Genomic DNA, 23240 nt, shown 5'->3' with positions numbered 1-23240 from the left:
TATAGTCTGTCGAATGGGCAGGGACTGCCCCGTAAGTCAAGAGACGTGGTGCAATCTAACAGGTACGGTCTTATCAAATAGAAGCTTCCTGAGAGCATCGCGTCACTTAGTCGTGAGCTACCTTGTAGCGAGCTACCCTGTCGCGTAGCGAGCTATCTTGTCACGAGCTACTTTGTAGCGAGCTCACAGGGGTACTTCGAGGTGACCCTCATCGAGATTGTCTTTGGGGCAGTCTTTCTGCCTAAGTGTTGGAGCAAGCTGGTTACCCTAGCTCGCGAGTTGGGGTAGTCTTGGAGTATTCCCTTTCAATAGCTCAGGGACCTCGAGCTCGCGTTGTAGCGAGCTCCCCCTATAGCGAGCTATGACATAGCGAGCTGTCCTGCAGGCTCGTTACTTAGTCATAGTCAGGTTGTGGTGCTGAGTTGTTGCTCGTGATGAATCAAGTCCACGTGTCATTATCTCAAGGGGTTGGGTCAAATCATCCTCCATGAATTGGTGTTAATAAACTTTTCTTTCTTCTTAACTCTGATGCAAAAACATTGTTATGAATTCTAAAAACTATCAAATATCCATTTTGACCCTATATATGAGAGTTTTTATTTATGACGGAGAGTGTGTATCCACGGATGGTTTCGACGCGCAATATTTCAAATCAGGGAAGAACTTGGGTCATCGTGTTTTGCTCATGCTGATGTGTTTGGCGGCACCATTCCAGCTTCCAAATTCAATTTTGGGGGGTCAGAGATGATAGATGGACGAGTGGACTTACCGGTCCTTGGATTGAGACAAATCTCTGAGAGAACGCTCTTCAGACCCTCTTCGCATTCGTTGAATAGGGAGTTCAGTGGGGTCATGCAGGAACCGATGACAACGATTTCATTGGTCTCGGGATCCTCCCAAACGTTCCAGAGGTGGAAGAAGAAGCAATCGGGCGCTTCGACCCATCTGATCTCTAAAGCGTCAGCAACGTTCTTATCCAAGATTCCGAACCGGGAAATCTTGTTCTTGTCGTAGACGACCAGAGAGCCACCTCGGATCATCTTCTAGAGCTTGAGCACCACCTGCTGATTGGGTATCACCACAAACCTGTTGGTGATTGCGATGTCATGCATCATGGTGGGCTCATCAACAGGAATCTCGATGTTAGGTGACTTCTGGCCATTTGGGGAGAAGCTGTAGTACTTAAGGTATGGCTTCTGAACGGCACCGTAGAAGAGATCAAAGAGCTTTCCTGAGACTGGGTCGAGCTTGGGGTGAGCAATCATGGCGGACCAAAGCTGACCCTGGAAGTTGTAGCGGCCGACTGTCTCAAGGTCACTGGAGGGAGCGATACGAACTTGGTAAGGGAAATCGTCTTCGGACATGGCAAGAAGACAATGGTTAAAATAAACAAGGCCAGCGTTGGCAACTCCAGTTCCCTGGGCGTGATTGACAATCCCGAAATGTACTTTGGCATAGAAGAGAAGGAGCCGAGCAATACCAGAGTGGCCATGAAGCTCACCAATGGCCTTTGGAAAGACAGGGCTGCAACGAAGCGCTGCATTAAAGTGAACCAGCAAGCGTAGCTAGCAAAGCCGTTGTGAATGCTAACAGCGTGAACCATGCTATCACCATCGAAGAAATGGTGACCAACAACGGGCTCGAACAGGTGAGTGGCGCCGTTACGAACGTGTACACCTTGAATGCAATCGAGGAATAAGACAGGTGGACCACAATCCTTTTGGACAGATCCAAGTTTTGGTTTCGTCACAGGGAAGGCCCATCTCGCTATTTTCCCACAGAAAAAATGATTTTACATGCGGACACTTTTCATTAAAGAACGCCAGTCAAGACCCATCCCGCTTTAATATAGATAGATAGATTGGACAACCATCGATCCCTCCTTCATCAGACCCTGTTTCATGTCAGCTGCCAAGTTCACTGCATTGAATGTAACCCACTGGCACCCCTATTTCACGCCAGCTGCCAAATTCGCTTTTGTCGATTTCGAATGATCTTAATAGTGGCTTCAAGTTTTAAGTTCCCACATATGTACATGTAGGGTTGATATGATCTCCCAAGTTTGACATAAATTGTTGTCAGAAACGTCAATTGCCTCTAATGCTATAGTTGGATTACTATAGTTGATGTCACCACTTCACTAACTATATCAATAGTGATGTAATCGGTTCTGGTCACGTATCAATTTTTTGTGACGTATCAATTTTTTTTTAAGTACTTCGTCATCTGACCTGCTCCTAGGTGAGGATGGTGGATCTCCCCAGTGGCAAATTGCCTGGGGGAGAGCTATGCCGAGCTCCCTGACGGCGAACTACCTAGGGGAGAGCTATGCCGAGCTCCCTAATGGCGAACTGTCTGGGGGAGAGCTATGCCGAGCTCTTTGATGGCGAACTGCCTTGGTGGACTCGTCATCTAACCTGCTCCTAGGCAGCCTGCGACTTAGAGGATGGTGGAGCTCCCTGGTGTAGCGCAACCCGTCCGCCCTTTGCATGAGATGATCTCCCCTCCTTTGTAGGCGGCGGGAGTTGAGGAACCTGCGAGAACTGAATCAGATGACCCGAGGGTATTTACCCAGCGGGGACTCTCCGATGCTTAAATTAGCACTATGATTGTAGAGAGCTTGAAGATATTGGAGAAATGAGAGAGCTAGAGAGCAGGGATTACCTCCATTTTTTCCCCTCCCTTTGTCTTTGGGGGCCAGAGTCCTTATATAGTGGTGCCCTGTCAAATCAGGCATAACAACCTCTGTCAAGTCAGGCGTAACCGCCTCTGTCTCTCTGCTGTAGCCGTTACTACCAGAGCTGAGGAGGTGGGTGTAGGCAGCTGTTGCAGAGTATGGCTCTGCCAAGCAAGGGACAGCTCTCAGGGTTGGCAGGCACGGGGCCGCCTAGCGAGAGACGTGGGCGCAGGTCTCAAGATCTGTCAAGTACGGTTGTCAGGCATGAGACCTTCCTGCGATATGCCGAACTGCTCTTCTATACCGAGCTACCCTGCAAGTGGCGAGCTGCCTAGGGGGGGAGCTATGCCGAGCTCCCTAAGCTATGCCGAGCTGCTTGTGGCGAGCTCTACCGAGCTGCTTGTGGTGAGCTATGTCGAGCTGCTTGTGACGAGCAGTGGCAAACCCTGCCGAACTACCTGTGGCGAGCTATGCCGAGCTGCCTAGTTGTCAAGAGGCTGCACTTGGCTTGCATGAGGTGCCAGGTGTCACAATTTCACTGGAGGGCCAAATCCGCCCTCATCAAATACCATCCACTCGATGTAGGCAACTAATTCAGCATGCACTGATCTCTCGACGAATAACTCATGAATCATGTGCTAAAGCCCTATGTGTTCCCAATACTGCAGCCTCACTTTTAGAATCCATATTTACCCAGATCACCTGCACCTAAATTTCTATGATCCATTCAATCAGTCCTCCTACAAGGTTTGTACGTAGGAGGGGTCTTTATCAAAAAGTATCCAATTTTCGCAAATTTACCACTACTCTGCAAGGTTTTTACCTAGGAGGGGCCTTTTTTTAAAGGTATCTAGTTTTTGCATATTTACCCCTATTCCGCATAGTTATTACCTAGGAGAGGCCTTTTTTTCAAAAAGTGTCTAATTTTCGCAAATTAACCCCAACACTACAAGATTTTTACCTAAGGTGATTGTTTTAAAAAGTATCCAGTTTTCGCAAATTTACCCCACTTTACAAGGTTTTTATACTTAGGAAGGGCATTTTTTCAAAAAGCTTCCAGTTTTTGCAAATTTACCCTAACACTACAAGGTTTTTACCTAAGAGGTGTATTTTTTCATAAAGTATCCAATTTTCGCAAATTTACCCTAATTTATTGGGTTTTTACCTACGAGGGTTTTTTTTTTAAATCCACTTTTCACAGATTTACCCCGACTCCGCAAGGTATTTACCTAGGAAGGGCCTTTTTTTCAAAAAAGTATCTAGTTTACGGAAATTTACCACGACTCCGCAACATTTTTACATATAAGGTGACTTTTTTCACAAACTATCCACTTTTTGCAAATTTACCCCAATTGTACAAGGTTTTTACCTAAGAGGGGCCTTTTTAAAAAAAATATCCAGTTTTTGCAAATTTACCCTGACTCTACAAGGTTTTTATGTGGGAGGGTCTTTTTTTCAAAAAGTATCCAGTTTTAGTTAATTTACCTCAACTCCGCAAGATTTTAACCTAGGAAGGGCATTTTTTCAATAAGTGTCTAGTTTTCGCAAATTTACCCAACTCCGCAAGGTTTTTACAATGGATGGGACTTTCTTCACAAAGTATCTAGATTCTGCAAATTTATCCCAACTCCGCAAGGTTTTTACCTAAGAGGGGCATTTTTTAAAAAATATTCAGTTTTTGAAAATTTACCCCGACTTCGCAATGTTTATATGTAGGAGGGGCCTTTTATAAAAAAGTATCAAGTTTTCTCAAATTTACTCCGACTCCGCAAGGTTTTTACGTAGGAGGGGCTTTTTTCAAAAAGTATATAGTTTTTATGGGTTTACCACGAGTCTGGAATGCTTTACGTAAGCGGGGCCTTTTTTTGAAAAATATCAAGTTCTCACAAATTTACCTTAACTACGCAATGTTTTTATGTAGGAGGGGCCTTAATGCAAAAAGTATCCAATTTTCGTAAATTTACCACGACTCCAGAAGATTTTTACTTAGGACGAGCCTTTTTTTTCAAAAGTGTCCAATTTTTACATATTTACCCCTACTCCATAAGGTATTACCTAGGAGCAACATTTTTTCAAAACGTATCTTGTTTCGCAAATTTACCTTGACTCCTTAAGGTTTATACTTAAGAGGGGCCTTTTTTCAAAAAGTATATAGTCTTAGCAAATTTACCCCAACACAACATGGTTTTTACCTAAGAGATGCCTTTTTTCAAAAAGTATCCAGTTTTCGCAAATTTACCCCACTACAAGGTTTTTGCTTTGGAGGTGACTTTTTCAAACAATATCTAGTTTTCACAAATTTACCACAACTTCGCAACGCTTTTACCTAGGAAGGGCATTTTTTCAAAAAGTATCATATTTTCGGAAATTCACCCTAACTCTTCAAGTTTTATACTTAGGAGGGGCCTTTTTTCAAAAAGTATCTAATTTTCACAAATTTACCAAGACACTACAAGGTTTTTACCTAAGAGGTGCCTTTTTCCAAAAGGTATCCAGTTCTCACAAATTTACCCCACTTTACACAGTTTTTACCTAGGAGGGGATTTAAAAAAAAAAAACGTATACACTTTTCACAGATTTACCCCGACTCTGCAAGGTTTTTAACTAGGAGGGGGGTTTTTTCAAAAAGTATCTAGTCTTCGGAAATTTACCTCGACTCCACAACGTTTTTACATAGGATGGGACTTTTTTCACAAAGTATCAACGTTTTGCAAATTTACCTCAATTGCACAAGGCTTTTACCAAAGAGAGGCCATTTTTTAAAAAACATGCAGTTTTCGCAAATTTATCCTGACTCCACAAGGTTTTTATGTAGCTGGGTCTATTTTTCAAAAAGTATCCATTTTTAGTTAATTTACCTTGACTCGGGAAGGTTTTGTCATAGGAAGGGCTTTTTTTTCAAGAAGTATCTAGTTTTTGCAAATTTACCCAACTCCACAAGGTTTTTACAAAGGATGGGACTTTCTTCACAAAGTATCCAAATTTTGCAAATTTTCCCCAACTCCACAAGGTTTTTACCTAAGAGGGGCTTTTTTTAAAAAAATATCAAGTTTTTTAAAATTTACCCTAGCTTCGCAAGGTTTTTACGTAGGAAGGGCCTTTTCGAAAAAGTATCCAGTTTTTACAAATTTACACTGATACTCGAAGGTTTTTTCCTAGGAGGGGCTTCTTTCAAAAAGTATCTAGTTTTCGCAAGTTTACCACGAGTCCGGATTAATTTTATGTAAGAGGGTCCTTTTTTGAAAAATATCCAATTTTCACAAATTTGCCTTGACTACACAATGTTTTCACGTTGGAGGGGTCTTTTTGCAAAAAAAATATCTAGTTTTCGCAAATTTACCATGACTCCGCATGGTTTTTACCTAGGAGAAGCATTTTTTCAAAATGTATCCTATTTCGCAAATTTACCCTAACTCCTTAAGGTTTATACTTAGGAGGGGCCTTTTTTCAAAAAGTATCCAGTATTCACAAATTTACCTCGATACAACAAGGTTTTTACCTAAGAGGTGCCTTTTTTCAAAAAATATCCAATTTTGGCAAATTTACCCCGCTACAAGGTTTTTACCATAGAGGTGTCTTTTTGGATATTTACCTCGACTCCAGAACGTTTTTACATAGGAGGGGACTTTTTTCATGAAGTATCCACTTTTTGCAAATTTACCCCAACTACACAAGGTTTTTACCTAAGAGGGGGCCTTTTATCAAAAAGTATTGAGTTTTAGTTAATTTACTTCGACTCTGCAAGGTTTTTATTTAGGAAGGGCCTTTTTTCAATAAATATCTAGTTTTTGCAAATTTACCCAACTCCGCAAGGTTTTTACAAAGGATGGGACTTTCTTCACAAAGTATCCAGATTTTCGAAAAGCATCGAATCTACAAGGTTTTTACCTAGGAGGGGCTTTTCTCAAAAAGTATCTTGTTTTCACAAGTTAACAATTAGTCCGGAATGTTTTTACATAAGCAAGGCCTTTTTGCAAATAGTATCCAGTTTTCACAAATTTACCACGACTCTGCAAGGTTTTTACCTAGGAGGAGCCTTTTTTTTCAAAAGTATCATGTTTTTACATGTTTACCCCTACAACGTAAGGTATACTAAGGAGGCATTTTTTCAAAATGTATCCTATTTCGCAAATTTACCCTAATTCCTCAAGGTTTATACTTAGGAGGGGGCTCTTTTCAAAAAGTAGTCAATTTTTGCAAATTTACCTCAACACAACAAGGTTTTTTACCTAAGAGGTGCCTTTTTTCAAAAAGTATCTAATTTTTGCAAATTTATACCACTACAAGGTTTTTACCTTAGAGGTGCCTTTTTTCAAACAATATCTAGCTTTCACAAATTTAACATGACTCTGCAAGGTTTTTACCTAGGAGGGGCATTTTTTTAAAAAGTATCATGTTTTCGCAAATTCACCCTGACTCCTTAAGTTTATACTTAGCAGGGGCCTTTTTTTTAAAAAGTATCCAGTTTTCATAAATTTACCCCAACACTACAAGGTTTTTACCTAAGAGGTGCCTTTTTTCAAAAAGTATCCAGTTTTCACAATTTTAACCCACTTTATTGGGTTTTTACCTAGGAGGGGCTTCTTTTAAAAAAGTATCAACTTTTCACATATTTACCCTGACTCCACAAGGTTTTTACCTAAGAAAGGCCTTTTTTTTTTCAAAAAGAATCTAGTTTTCACAAATTACCTCGAGGAGTTCTTATTTCAAAAAGTTTCCTGTTTTTGAAAATTTGCCCCGACTCCTCAAGGTTTATACTTAGGAAGCGCCTCTTTTCAAAAATTATCCAATTTTTGAAAATTTACCTAAGAGCCTCTTTTCAAAAAGTATCCAAATTTCATAAATTTATCACACTTTACAAGGTTTTTGATGAAGGGAAATTTGGCCCGACCTCGCGATCGCCCGACACGCGGCAAAGGCAAGCAGTTCGGGACAGTAGAGCACCCAAAGCGAACATCGGAAGCAAGTCCGAACTCACTACCGAGCCCGAACTCCAGACCGCTGTACTTAGTCCGAGCTCCTTGATAAAGAGCGAGCTCCCTGTCGAAGGTCCGAGCTCCCTAAAACCTGAGCTCCCCAAGTCCGAGCTCGGTATTAGGAGCCCGAGCTCCCTAAAGAACCCGAGCTCCGTGAAAACGGAGTTCCCCAAGTCCGAGCTCGGTACTAGGAGCCCGAGCTCCCTAAAGAACCCGAGCTCCCTAAAAACCGAGCTCCCTATTAAGAACAAACTCCCTACTGGGAGTCCGAGCTCACTATTAAGAGCGAGCTCCCTACTGAGAACCCGAGCTCCCTGCAAGGAGCACGAACTATACTGGGCCCCAAGCCTCACAAAGCTGACCCGAGCCGACCCGTGGCAGCTCGGAACACTCCCAACCGAACTCAAGGCACCTCGCTCGCCACTCCAACACTTCACTTCCAAAGCACCAGGCCAGCCAAACGTACCCGACACCAAGGGCGTCTGTATCCAAGGGCGACGTACCTGACTGATTTGAGATCTGACGCCTGACAGCCGCATTTCAAACGACTTCCTGCCACCGCCACCTGCAACCGTCGTCACTAGCCGCAGAGGCGGCTCCGACAAAAGGAACAGTGGTGGTTCTGTCCGACCAGAGGAAATGACACCCGAACTGGCAGGAGTTCAGAAGTAATCATGCCCGACCTGACGGAGGCCTGGAAGTGAGTGCGCGAGGTGGTTATAAAAGGATTCTACCCCCCCGGGGAGGAGGTATGCTAACTCTCGCGCTATCTGGTTATTCCTGCCTCTGAAGGATTCTAACTTGAGCTTCGGAGCCCTTACGCCGGGTTCTCCCCAGAGCTTCTCTTCTCCCGTTTCAGGTTCCTGTTACTCACTCCAGAGGCAAGATCGTCAACAACTAAGACCGGCCAGATTGTGCATCATCAATTGGCGCCATCTGTGGGAAAACGCTTCAAAAAGCCTCCCTCCAAAACTTTCATACCCTTTCCTTCTTCTCTGAAAAACTCATTACTTATGGCCTCATCCAGCAACGCCGGACACGGCACAGAGACAAACACCACCGGGGAACAGCTCCAAGTTCCCGTGGTGTGTGTGGGGCAGTTCACCATCCCCCTCACGGTGGATGGAATCCCCAACCTGACTACGCCACAAACAGTGGCACCTATAAGCCTGCCCTCCGCAAACATCTCCTTCCCTCTTCCCATCGAGACTACCTTCTCTGAACCGACCGCCGTCCCCCTGGCAGCTAGCCAGAATCGGTTGGATGACTTAATGCAATGCATGCGGGCAATGCAAGCCCAGATGCAGCAGTTCCAGCAACACCAGCTTCACCAACACCAAGTGTTGCACAACCTCTCCCAATACCACTATCAGCAGCAGTTTCCCCAACTGACACCGAACCAACCACCGCTTCCACCTCGCCACCCTGCCCCGAAGCCAGTAAAGGCCTCTCCGCAGGATGGGCGCCTTCACCAAGGAAAGGCCTCCAGGCCCCAGAATCCCCCAAACAGCCAGGCCTCGTCCCCAGGCCGGAGAGAAAGAAAAGTCATCCCTGCCTCGCGGCTCGCAGGCGGATCAGGAACCTCACCCGCGAGGTCAGCACCTCGGGTCTCAAAACCGGAGTCCCCACTGGTGGGAAACCGATTCGGCGCGCTGACAGCAGCGGACTACCAGAACTCCGAGCCCATCGAGCTCGGCAACACGGAGGCCAGCAGCGCCAGCACAAGGCCCACTCAGTAGCGGAGACGCCGTCGAAGTCGACGAACCGCCACCCGCGTCTTATCCGAGCTCAGAGGCAAAGGAGAGGCGAGCTCGGACGAGGTAGGAATCACCCCGATTCTCTCAGTTCCTTCCCCCCTCGCCTCAGAACTCCTGGCAGTCCCCTTGCCTAAAGATTTCAAGCTCCCGCCCCTAGACAAGTACGACGGATCCTTCGACCCCAACGACCACGTAGACGCTTTCCAGTCCCAAATGCACCACGCCAGGGCCAGCGAATCATGCATGTGCGTGGCCTTCACCACCACCCTCAAGGGGGTAGCCCGCACTTGGTACAGGAACCTGGCCCCCGGATCGATAAAGTGTTGGGCTCAGTTCGTGCAGGTCTTCACTGCACACTTTGTTACCAGCAAACGGTGCCCCAAAGCAGAGGAGAGCATCTTCGGAGTATTCCAAAGGGAAGGAGAACCCATACGGGGCTACATCAAATGATTCAACGAGGCATGCTTACAGATACCTCGGTTGGACCCCGCGGTACAGCTCGCCGCAGCGAAAAGAGGGGTGACGCACAATGAATTCAAGTGGCACATGGTAGCTAATCAGCCCGCGACCGTGGCCGAGTTCCTCAAGCTCGCAGACAAGTTCATGAGGACGGAGGAGGAAATCAACCAAAGAACCGAGGGAGGAAACGAGAAAAGAAAGAGGGACGGCGAGCCCTCTAGCTCGGCCGACCGAAAAAACCCGGCCCGGGACCCGAAACCGAACCAGTCACTCCGAGCTCCCCTCCCAGCTCGGACGGATTACACGCCACTGAACACGAGGCGGACCAAGATCCTAATGACGATCAAGGACACCCCCTTCGTGAAATGGCCACCTCGCCTAAAGGGAAATCCGAATGAAAGGAACAAGAATTTGTATTGTAGTTTCCATAGGGACCACGGTCATAGTACCGAGCTATGTAATAACCTCCGAGACGAGATAGAGGGGCTCATCCGTCGCGGATACTTAAGAAACTTTGTACAGCACAACAATAATAGCGATAAAGCGGATCAGCCGGGCGAACACTTAAAAGACGCCCCGGAGACTAGCAGCAGGCCTGCCGAACCAATGCAGCGACAGCCTCCGGCAGAAAGGCCAGTTCGGGGAACCATCCATGTAATTGTGGGAGGTTCAGTAGTGGAGGGGTGCACATCAGCGGTAGCTCGGACCTCAGTTCGCGAAGCGGTCCTCGAGGAGCGGAACCCCCCGAAGAGGCCGAAGACCGAAGAGCCGATCCTTTTCACAGAAGACGACGCGCGGGGAGTTCGCTACCCTCACGACGACGCACTCGTCATTAAACTCAGGATCAGCGACTTCGAAGTCAGGCGCGTATTCGTAGATTCAGGCAGCTCGGCGGACATCCTATTCAAGTCGGCATTTGATCAGCTACAGCTGCCAAGGAGCGAACTAAAACCTGCGAGCACTCCCCTGGTGGTCTTTAGCGGGGAGGAAGTCAGGCCCCTTGGAAAGATAACGGTGCCCGTGGAAGTCGGCACGTGGCCTTGTGCGGTCAGACTCAACCACGATTTTCTGGTAGTCGCGACCCCCTCCCCATACAACGCCATAATAGGACGGCCAATCACGCATATCCTGCGGGCGGTGGTCTCTACCTATTATTTGGCGATCAAATTCCCTACGGACTTCGGTGTGGGGGTAGTGCGGGGCGACCAGCTCGAATCCCGCAAGTGCTATGTCGCCGCCCTAAAGGGCAAGTCCAAGCCGGCCGGCGACCTCGACCTGGAGCGGCCTACGGAGCAAGGCGAAGAACGAGCCTCGCCGACAGAAGAGACAGTCGCGATCCCGACCTCACCTACGGACCCATCTCGCGCACTCCAGATTGGTGCTTCTGTCAAGGAACCTCTACGGGCCGAACTGGTAAGTTTTTTACTCCAAAATTTAGATATTTTTGCATGGTCCGCGGCCGAAATGCCCGGTATTGACCCTAGTCTTATAACTCACAAACTTAACACTGACCCTTTAGTCAGACCTGTTAGACAGAAGAAACGAAACTTAGCCCCGGAGCGCTGGAAAGCGGTCGACGAGGAAGTCGAAAAGCTCCTCGCGGTAGACTTCATAAGGGAAGTCCATTACCCGAGCTGGGTGGCCAACCCTGTGCTGGTGAAAAAGGCGAACGGCAAGTGGCGCATGTGCGTCGACTACACCAACCTGAACGAGCTTGCCCGAAAGACTGCTTCCCCCTTCCTAGGATCGACCGTCTAGTGGACGCGACCTTGGGACACGAATTGCTAAGTTTCCTGGATGCCTACTCAGGCTACAACCAAATCCGGATGGACCAGTCCGACGAGGAAAAAACCAGCTTCATAACCGAATTCGGTATATACTGTTACAAGGTTATGCCCTTCGGGTTAAAAAACGCCGGGGCGACCTTCCAAAGACTTGTAAATAAGCTGTTTCGGCCCCTGATCGGCACAAAGATAGAGTGCTATGTAGACGACATGATCGTCAAAACACAGTTTTCGCAAGAATTAATACAAGACTTAAATTCTGTCTTCCAAATCCTGCATCAGTATAACATGAAATTAAACCCCAACAAATGCGTCTTCAACGTCACCTCGGGCAAGTTCCTGGGCTACGTTGTCAATTGACGTGGCATCGAGGCCAACCCAGACAAAATACAAGTCATCCTAGATATGAGACCACCTCGGAAAATAAAAGAAGTCCAAAGGCTGAACGGCCGCATAGCCGCCCTAAGCCGCTTCATGTCCAAATCGGCAGACCGCTGCCTACCCTTCTTCAAAGCGATCAAAGGCCAAGGGTTCGAGTGGACCCAAGACTGTCAGCTTGCATTTGACGAGCTAAAAGGCTACCTCGCCAAAGTACCAACTTTAGCTCAGCTAGAGGAAGGCTAAGTCTTGGAGCTATACCTCTTGGCTAGCGACGAGGTGGTCAGTTCGGTACTAGTAAAGGAGGCAGACCAAGTCCAACGACCCATATATTATGTTAGTAAAATCTTGCAGGGAGCAGAGACAAGGTACCCACAGATAGAAAAGCTAGCGTATGCTCTGGTGATAGCAGCACGGAAACTCCGCCCGTACTTCCAGGCCCACACCGTCATCGTCCTGACCAGCAAACCCTTGAGGCAAGTCTTACTCAAACCCGAGGTTTTCGGCCGGCTGACGAAGTGGTCCATCAAGCTCAGCGAGTACGATCTCCAGTACAAGCCAAGAACTACCATCAAGGCCCAAGCCTTGGCAGATTTTATCGCAAAATGCACGTTTAGCCTCGAAGCCCCTGAGCCGGTAGAGCCCGAGATCCCCAGTTCGGGCGAACTCGGAGCTCCCGAGCCAAACGAGTCCGAACCCCGCGAAGTAGCAGCCAGTATGGCATCCCTCCTGGTTAGACCAAGCGCGAACTGGGAGGAGGAGCCCTGGATCCTTCACGTAGATGGCTCCTCGAACCAACAAGGCAGCGGGGCTGGAATAGTGCTACGCGGCCCGGGCGGAACAAAACTGGAATACACAATACGCTTTGAGTTCGCGGCGTCCAACAACGAGGCAGAATACGAGGCACTGATAACCGGGCTAAACCTAGCGCGCAAGGTCGGAGCAAAGCACGTGGTTATCTGCAGTGATTCCCAGCTCGTGGTCAACCAAGTTACAGGCGAGTATGAAGCACGCGAACTCACTATGATTGCGTACTTAGCAAAAGTAACGGAAGCTCTGCTCAACTTCCAATCACACTTCATCAAGCAAATCCCGAGGTCAGAGAACGCTGAGGCCAACGCCCTGTCCCGACTGGCTAGCACGAGCCACAACGCCAGGAGAACCGTGTACGTAGAGGACTTACCTCGGCCCAGCATTCTCGGTGGGGCAGAAGAGGTCGCTCCCGTCACCGAAGCAGAGCCGAGCTGGATCGACCCACTCGCGAGCTTCCTGTTAGACGAAACACTCCCCGCGGACCGCAACACAGCCAAGAGGGTGCAGCGCCAGGCAGCCAAATACGTCATGATAGACGAACGGTTGTACCGACGATCCTACACGCTCCCCGATCTGCGATGCTTGCGCCCAGCCGAAGCCGAGCTGGTACTCCGCGACATCCACGAAGGCTTGTGTGGCGGACACCTGGGGGACAGAGCCCTCGCCCAAAAGGCACTTCGACAAGGATACTACTGGCCAACGATGAAGGTAGAGGCAATCGAGCTCGTCAGAAAATGCGGCAAGTGTCAGAAGCACGCCAGCATCCACCATCAGCCCGCTGCCGACCTCAAATACCTCACCAGTCCATGGCCCTTCGCCCAATGGGGCATCGACCTCTTGGGGCCATTCACACCAGCGACAGGCGGGAGGAAATTCCTAGTGGTGGCAGTAGATTATTTCACAAAGTGGATAGAAGCCGAACCCCTGGCAATAATTACAGCCCGAAACATACAAAACTTCTTTTGGAAGAACATCGTATGTCGCTTCGGGCAACCTCGGGTACTGATCTCCGACAATGGCAAACAGTTCAAAGACATCAAGTTCCAAGAATGGTGCCAAAGTATGGGAATTAGTCAGAACTTCACATCGGTCGCACACCCGCAGGCAAATGGCCAAACAGAAGTAATGAACAGAGCCATCCTCCGCAGACTAAAAACGCGATTGGACCGGGCCAAAGGTTTGTGGGCAGACGAACTACCAAGTGTTTTATGGGCACACCGAACCACGGAAAAGACCGCCACGGGTGAGACCCCCTTTAACCTCACCTATGGCACCGAAGCAATGATCCCGGCGGAAATCGAAGTGCCTACGTTACGACTGGAAGCGTACGACGAACGGACAAACGAGGGCGAGTTGCGCACCAACCTCGACCTACTGGACGAAGTGAGAGACCTCGCGCACATCCGAACTGCGGGTTACCAACAAAAGGTAGCTCGGTACTACAACGCGCGAGTAAAAAAGAGGAACTTCCGCGTCGGCGACCTGGTTCTCCGTAAGGTCATGGTGCCCGAAATGGGCGTAGGGAAACTGGGACCGAACTGGGAAGGACCCTACAGAGTAACGAAAACACTCGGTGGGGGAGCGTACGAGCTCGGAACCCTAGAAGGGAAACAAGTACCCCGAGCATGGAACGTTGTCAACTTGAGAAGGTACTATCTATAGGCCACCAAAGCAAGTACGCCGAAGTCATTTCATTAAACAAACTGACGGACCGAAATGCTCAGTTCGGCAAAAAATATAAGCTCGCAGACACCAGTACATGAACAAAAAGACGTTTCATTTCAAAACAGATGTGTACATTTCATTTCATTACATTTTACAAGCCCGGAGCTACTTCATCGTTATCAGAAGCCTCTCCGACAACGCCCGAAGGACCTGCCTCCCCCTCGGAGTCTGGTTCGGCATCCGCGGCATTAGCCATCTCCGGAGTGATGCGCGAAGTGGATATGGCGCTGGTATCGAGGTCGGGGTACGTATTCCGGATCATCCACCGACTTAGCTTGAAACCCCTCCTGTAGGAGTCTACCATCAGGTCATCGAAATCCGGCGAAGCAATGTAATCGCTAACAGCCTTCTTCTTCGCGTCTTCGATGCCCTGAGAGAAGATCTGAGTCCTCTCCCTGATATCCTCCTGAAGATATTCGACCTGGTGCTCCAAGTCCAGCTTCATTTCCGCCATGCGCTGCACCACCACCCCCATGGCCTCGGCATCCCTCTGAGACCTCGCCTGCCTAGACCGCGCACGGCGAGCAGCAGCATCAGCAGTGCGAGCATTCTCCTCGGCAGCCCGAGCAGTCTCCTTGGAAGCCCGCGCCTGCCGCGAGCATTTCTCCACTTGGTTCGCCAAGGCGTGAATGGAGGAGTTCACCTATCAAAGGAAAAGATCAGAGAAACGAATGAAAAAATAGAAGCTAAACTCGGAGGCAGGCCACTTACCACCATGGCATGAGTAACGGCACGGCAGGCCACTTGGTGCAGAGGGAGCTCGGTCCATGCCGCGACTTCCTCAGGAAACGTCGCCTCCTTACTCCGTTGAAGAGCATGCACGGGCGACAGCACACTCCTGAAGTCCTCCGGGGCCTCCGAGCCTGATGGCCCAGCACGCATATGAGCGGACTCGGAATAAGCGGGAGCCCCCGTGTGTGTGGTTTCAGCATAAGGAGCCCCCGCCGGCCCCTGCATGGGAGGAACCATCTCGGGCTCCTCTGCCGGACAGTCCGACACCTCGGGCTCCGCAACTCGGGATGGCTCGGCGCGAGCTCGCTTGGCCACCCGCTTTCTCCTCTTCATCCCCTCGAATAAGTGCGCACCTCGTGACCCTCGTGAATCCATTGTACCTGCGAAAAGGAGTTCGGCATCAGTAAGACGTAAGCGAAGAAGAAGACAAGATCACTAGGGAAAGAACCTACCCGAACTCAGGCCCGCAGCAATAAGCTTGGCCTCCGTCAGATACCATTGGAAATCTAGCCCAAGCCGCGCCCATTGCCGAAGGCCCTCCGCCGTCTCCTCATCAAGTGTGACGCCGGAATCAGGAGCGGCCACCCCCCAGCCAGTCTGAAACGGCCACCCCATCGCACTTCACACCCCGAAATAGTCCCGCTTCCACGCCGGGACCTTATTGGGGAGTCCGTGTAAGAGCTTGAAGCCCGGCAAGGGGACAGGTAGTATGCCCGCCTACGCCCAGGGAGGGGACCCACTTGCTTTTTCAACATCAAGATAGAAGAAAAAATCTCCAGATCCAGAGGGAAGTTCTCGTCGCAAAATAAAGAGATCGTTCCCATTAAGTTCCTAATAGAGTTCGGGTGAAGCTGGCCAACCGTCACACCGAAGTGGTTTAGGACCTCGACAACAAGAGGGTGGAAGGGCAGTCGCAGCCCCGCGGCGAGCTGTTCCTGGAAAATCACCATCTCATCAGGGCCATGTTCCCAAGGAAAGCTCCCCGTAGGGATAAAATAACCGTACTCACTGGGCAAATTATAGTAGTCTACGAGGGTTTGAAGTCCCTCAAGCGTCATGGTCGAAGGGCCGAACTGATCTACAACCCGGCCACGGAGGGAGGTGGATACCGACCTACCCGAAGCACCTCGGGTGGTAGGCCCAACCCCTCCCTCAGGACCTACATCGGGCTCGCTTGAACTACCGTGGGACGCAAACTGGTTCGTAGAACCCACATCAGACCCGCTTGAACAGTCTGGACCCTCCAAACCAGACATCGCGAAACGGAACGGGATTCCAAAAAATACTCACCCGGGAAGAAGACAAGCAGACCGCGAGAACTCAAACAAGCAAGACCTGGGACGCGAGCTGAAAAGACTGGACGCGAGCTGAAACTTAAGGCGCGAGCTCAAGATATACGACAATAGCAAGGACGGCCCCCCTCGCACTATTTATATCCACAGCATATGGAAAGCGACGGCCCAGATCGAAGCCAATCCAACGGCCCACAGCCGCGCTAAGCCGCACGTCTTCCAAGACCAATCGGCGCACGTCTTTCCGAAACTGACGGAACATCGCGCACGTCTTGACAGAGGACAGGTGTCGGCACGCGTCTTCCTGAAACTGACGGAGTAACGGCGCACGTCTCCTCGCAATAAAAGCGTCTGTAGCGCAACTCCCGAACCATTGCCGTCACGACTCCCAAACGCGCGCCCTTTTTTGAAAATCAAATTAGAGCAAGCGCGCTCAGCACGGACCAAAAACCCTCCTGCTACCTTGCAAACTCCCCGCGCCAAGACGGAACCATCGTCGCAGGGAGTGGGGGGCAATTGATGAAGGGAAATTTGGCCCGACCTCGCGATCGCCCGACACGCGGCAAAGGCAAGCAGTTCGGGACAGTAGAGCACCCAAAGCGAACATCGGAAGCAAGTCCGAACTCACTACCGAGCCCGAACTCCAGACCGCTGTACTTAGTCCGAGCTCCTTGATAAAGAGCGAGCTCCCTGTCGAAGGTCCGAGCTCCCTAAAACCTGAGCTCCCCAAGTCCGAGCTCGGTATTAGGAGCCCGAACTCCCTAAAGAACCCGAGCTCCGTGAAAACTGAGCTCCCCAAGTCCGAGCTCGGTACTAGGAGCCCGAGCTCCCTAAAGAACCCGAGCTCCCTATTAAGAACAAACTCCCTACTGGGAGTCCGAGCTCACTATTAAGAGCGAGCTCCCTACTGAGAACCCGAGCTCCCTGCAAGGAGCACAAACTATACTGGGCCCTAAGCCTCACAAAGCTGACCTGAGCCGACCCGTGGCAGCTCGGAACACTCCCAACCGAACTCAAGGCACCTCGCTCGCCACTCCAACACTTCACTTCCAAAGCACCAGGCCAGCCAAACGTACCCGACACCAAGGGCGTCTGTATCCAAGGGCGACGTACCTGACTGATTTGAGATCTGACGCCTGATAGCCGCATTTCAAACGGCTTCCTGCCACCGCCACCTGCAACTGTCGTTACTAGCCGCAGAGGCGGCTCCGACAAAAGGAACAGTGGCGGTTCTGTCCGACCAGAGGAAATGACACCCGAACTGGCAGGAGTTCAGAAGTAATCATGCCCGACCTGACGGAGGCCTGGAAGTGAGTGCGCGAGGTGGTTATAAAATGATTCTACCCCCCCCCCCCCCGGGGAGGAGGTATGCTAACTCTCGCGCTATTTGGTTATTCCTGCCTCTGAAGGATTCTAACTTGAGCTTCGGAGCCCTTACGCCGGGTTCTCCCCGGAGCTTCTCTTCTCCCGTTTCAGGTTCCTGTTACTCACTCCAGAGGCAAGATCGTCAACAGCTAAGACCGGCCAGATTGTGCATCATCAGTTTTTATATATGAGGAATCTTTTTTAAAAAAGTATCCAATTTTAACAGATTTACCCCGACCCCATAAGGTTTTTACCTAGGAAGGGCCTTTTTTTCAAAAAGTATCTAATTTACGAAAATTTACTTCGATTCCATAAGGTTTTTACTTAAGAGGGGCCTTTATATATATATATAGTTCAAAAAATTTACCCTAACTCCGCAAGGCGTATACATAGGAGGGTCCACTTTACAAAAAGTATCTAGTTTTCTCAAATTTACCCTAACTTTACAAGGTTTCTACGTGGGAGGGTCCTTTTTTAAAAAAGTATCCAATTTTAGTTAATTAACCCCGACTTCACAAGGTTTTTACCTATGAAGGGCCTTTTTTTAAATAAGTATCTAGTTTTCGCAAATTTACCGAACTTCGTAAGGTTTTTACAAAGGAGGGGACTTTTTTTCACAAAGTATCCAGATTTTGCAAATTTACTCTAATTCCACAAGGTTTTTACCTAAGAGGGGCCTTTTTTAAAAATATCCAATTTTCGGAAATTTACCCTAACTCCTCAAGGTTTTTGCGAAGGAGGGTCCTTTTACAAAAAGTATCCAATTTTTTCAAATTTACCCCGACTCCATAAGCTTATTACCTACGGGACATTTTTAAAAAAGTATGTAGTTTTCGCAAATTTACCTTGACTCCGAAATGTTTTTGTGTAAGAGGGGCCTTTTTCAAAAAGTATCTAGTTTTCGTAAATTTACCACGATTTTGCAAGGTTTTCACTGAGGGGCCACTTTTCCAAAAGCATATAGTTTTCGCACATTTACCCTTACTCCGCAAGGTTTTTTCCCTTTAAGGGGTTTTTCCAAAAGGTCTCAAATTTTCACAAATTTACCCTCACTCCTTAAGGCTTATACTTAGGAGGGGCTTTTTTTCAAATAGTATTTAGTTTTTGCAAATTTACCATGACTCCACAAGGTTTCTACCTAGGAGAATCCTTTTTTTTCAAAAGTATCCAATTTTTACATATTTACCCCTACTCCGCAAGGTTATTACCTTGGAGGGGAGTTTTTTTTTAAAAAAAAAAGTATCATGTTTTCACAAATCTACACCGACTCCTTAGGGTTTATACTTTGGAGGGACCTTTTTTCAAAAAGTATCCAGTTTTCGCAAATTTACCCCAACACAACAAGGTTTTTACCTAAGAGGTGCGTTTTTTCAAAAAGTATCCAATTTTCACAAATTTACCCCACTACAAGGTTTTTACCTTAGAGGTGCCTTTTTTCAAACAGTATCTAGTTTGCACAAATTTACTACGATTCCGCAAGGTTTTTACTTAGGAGGGGCTTTTTTCAAAAAGTATATTGTTTTCGCAAGTTAACCATTAGTTCGGAATGTTTTTACATAAGCGGGGCCTTTTTGCAAAAGGTATCCAATTTTCACAAATTTACCATGACTCCGAAAGGTATACCAAAGAGGGGAATTTTTGCAAAATGTAGCCTATTTTGCAACTCCTCAAGGTTTATAGTTAGGAGAGGCCTCTTTTTAAAAAGTATTCAGTTTTCACAAATTTACCCCGACACAACAAGGATTTTACCTAAGAGGTGCCTTTTCTAAAACAGTATCTAGTTTTCATAAATTTAACATGACTATGCAAGGTTTTTACCTTGGAGGGGCCTTTTATTTTCAAAAAGTATCATGTTTTCGCAAATTCGCTCTAACCCCTCAAGTTTTATACTTAGGAAGGGCCTTTTTTTCCAAAAGTATCCAGTTTCACAAATTTACCCCAACGCTACAAGGTTTTTACCTATTTTTCAAAAAGCATCCAGTTTTCACAATTTTAACCCACTTTACTGGGTTTTTACCTAGGAGGGGCTTGTTTTAAAAAAGTATCCATTTTTCATAGATTTACCTTGACTCAACAAGGTTTTTACTTAGGCAGGGCCTTTCTTTTCAAAAGAATCTAATTTTCATAAATTTACCTCGACTTCGTAATGCTTTTACATACTAGGTAGCATTTTTCCACAAAGTATCCACTTTTTGCAAATTTACCCCAATGCACAAGGTTTTTACCTAAAATGGGCCATTTTTTAAAAAATATTCAGTTTTTGCAAATTTACCCTGACCGCACAAGGTTTTTATGTGGAAGGGTCTTTTTTCAAAAAGTATCCAGTTTTAGTTAATTTACCCCGACTCCACAAGATTTTAACCTAGGAAGGGCCTTTTTTCAATAAGTGTCTAGTTTTTGCAAATTTACCCAACTCCGCAAGGTTTTTACAATGGGTGGGACTTTCTTCACAAAGTATCTATATTCTGCAAATTTATCCCAACTCCGCAAGGTTTTTACCTAAGAGGGGCATTTTTTTAAAAAATATTCGGTTTTTGAAAATTTACCTCGACTTTGCAATGTTTCTATGTAGGAGGGGCCTTTTATAAAAAGTATCCAGTTTTCGCAAATTTACACCGACTCCGCAAGGTTTTTACCTAGGAGGGGCTTTTTTCAAAAAGTATATAGTTTTTGCAGGTTTACCACAAGTCCGGAATGTTTTTACTTAAGCGGGGCCTTTTTTTGAAAAATATCAAGTTTTCACAAATTTACCTTGACTACACAATGTTTTTACGTAGGAGGGGCCTTAATGCAAAAAGTATACAATTTTCACAAATTTACAAAGATTTCGCAAGACTTTTACCTTGCGGGAGATTTTTTTTCAAAAGTGTCCAGTTTTTACATATTTACCCCCTACTCCATAAGGTATTACATAGGAGCAGCATTTTTTCAAAGCATATCCTATTTTGCAAATTTACCTTGACTCCTCAAGGTTTATACTTAAGAGGGGCCTTTTTTCAAAAAGTATCCAGTTTTAGCAAATTTACCCGAACACAACAAGGTTTTTACCTAAGAAATGCCTTTTTTCAAAAAGTATCCAGTTTTTGCAAATTTACCCCACTATAAGGTTTTTACTTTGGAGGTGCCTTTTTTCAAACAGTATATAGTTTTCACAAATTTACGACGACTTCGTAAGGTTTTTACCTAGGAGGGGCATTTTTTCAAAAAGTATCATATTTTCATAAATTCATTCTAACTGCTCAAGTTTTATACTTAGGAGGGGCCTTTTTTTCAAAACATATCTAATGTTCACAAATTTACCAAGACACTACAAGGTTTTTACCTAAGAGGTGCCTTTTTTCAAAAAGTATCCAGTTCTCACAAATTTACCCCACTTTACACAGTTTTAAATTGGGTGGGTTTTTTAAAAAAGTATGCACTTTTCATAGATTTACCCCGACTTTGCAAGGTTTTTAACTAGGAATGGTTTTTTTTTCCAAAATTTTACCCCAACTACACAAGATTTTTACCAAAGAGGGACCTTTAAAAAAAATATCTAGTTTTCACAAATTTATCCTTACTCCACAAGGTTTTACTTAGCTGGGTCTATTTTTAAAAAAGTATCCACTTTTAGTTAATTTACCCCGACTTGGCAAGGTTTTGACCTAGGAAGGGCTTTTTTTCCAATAAGTATATAGTTTTCACAAATTTACCCAACTGCACAAGGTTTTTACAAAGGATGGGACTTTCTTCACAAAGTATACGGATTTTGCAAATTTACGCCAATTCCGCAAGGTTTTTACCTAAGAGGGGCCTTTTTTAAAAAAAATATCTAGTTTTTAAATATTTACCCTGGCTCTGCAAGGTTTTTATGTAGGAAGGGCCCTTTTAGAAAAAGTATCCAGTTTTCGCAAATTTACACTGACTCCGCAAGGTTTTTACCTAGGAAGGGCTACTTTCAAAAAGTATCTAGTTTTCGCAAGTTTACCACGATTCCGGGTTGTTTTTACGTAAGAGGGGCCCTTTTTTTTTGAAAAATATCCAGTTTTCACAAATTTGCCTTGACTACACAATGTTTTCACTTAGGAGGGGCCTTTTTGCAAAAAGTATCCAATTTTCGCAAATTTACCAAGCTCTACAAGGTTTTTACCTAGGAGGAGCATTTTCTCAAAACGTATCATGTTTCTCAAATTTACCCTGACTCATCAAGGTTTATACTTAGGAGGGGCCTTTTTTCAAAAAGTATACAGTTTTTGCAAATTTACCCCGATACAATAAGATTTTTACCTAAGAGATTCCTTTTTTCAATAAGTATCCAATTTTCACAAATTTACCCTGCTATAAGGTTTTTACCTTAGAGGTACCTTTTTGGAAATTTACCTTGACTCTGCAATGTTTTTACATAGGAGGGGACTTTTTTTTACAAATTATCACTTTTTGCAAATTTATCCCAAGTACAAAAGGTTTTTACCTAAGATGGGATTTAAAAAAAATGTCCAATTTTCACAAATTTACCTTAACTCCACAAGGTTTTTACATAGGAGGGTCTTTTTTCAAAAAGTATCGAGTTTTACTCAATTTACCTCGACTCCACAAGGTTTTTACCTAGGAAGGGCATTTTTTCAATAAATATCTAGTTTTTTGCAAATTTACCCAACTCCACAAGGTTTTTAGAAAGGATGGGACTTTCTTCACAAAGTATCTAGATTTTCGCAAATTTACACCGAATCCACAAGGGTTTTACCTAGGAGGGGCTTTTTTCAAAAAGTATATTGTTTTCGCAGATTAACCATTAGTCCGGAATGTTTTTACATAAGCGGAGCCATTTTGCAAAAAGTATCTAGTTTTTGCAAATTTACCATGACTCTGCAAGATTTTTACCTAGGAAGAGCCTTTTTTTTTCAAAAGTATGATGTTTTTACATATTTAACCCTACACCATAAGGTATACCAAGGAGGGGCATTTTTTCAAAATGTATCCTGTTTCACAAATTTACCCTAACTCCTCAAGGTTTATACTTAGGAGGGGCCTCTTTTCAAAAATTATTCAATTTTTGCAAATTTACCCCGACACAACAAGAATTTTACCTAAGAGGTGCCTTTTTTCAAAAAGTATCTAATTTTTGCATATTTACACCACTACAAGGTTTTAACCATAGAGGTGCCTTTTTAAAAAAAATATATAGTTTTCACAATTTTAACATGACTCAGAAAGGTTATTACCTAGGAGCGGCCTTTTTTCAAAAAATATCATATTTTTGCAAATTCACCCTAACTCCTCAAGTTTTATACTTAGGAAGGGCC

At 46.1% G+C, this 23240-nt stretch overlaps 1 pseudogene; it reads right to left on the bottom strand.

Moving 5' to 3' along the window:
- Positions 1-539: 539 nt before the first annotated feature.
- On the bottom strand, positions 540-1780 carry LOC104610332 (9-cis-epoxycarotenoid dioxygenase NCED1, chloroplastic-like; annotated as a pseudogene).
- Positions 1781-23240: the final 21460 nt, after the last annotated feature.

This window comes from Nelumbo nucifera, chromosome 1 (assembly GCF_055504915.1).
Source record: "Nelumbo nucifera cultivar China Antique chromosome 1, China Antique-T2T, whole genome shotgun sequence".
Lineage (NCBI taxonomy): Eukaryota > Viridiplantae > Streptophyta > Magnoliopsida > Proteales > Nelumbonaceae > Nelumbo > Nelumbo nucifera.
Note: the sequence above shows the minus strand (reverse complement) of the source record. Positions and strands in the feature narration are given on the sequence as shown.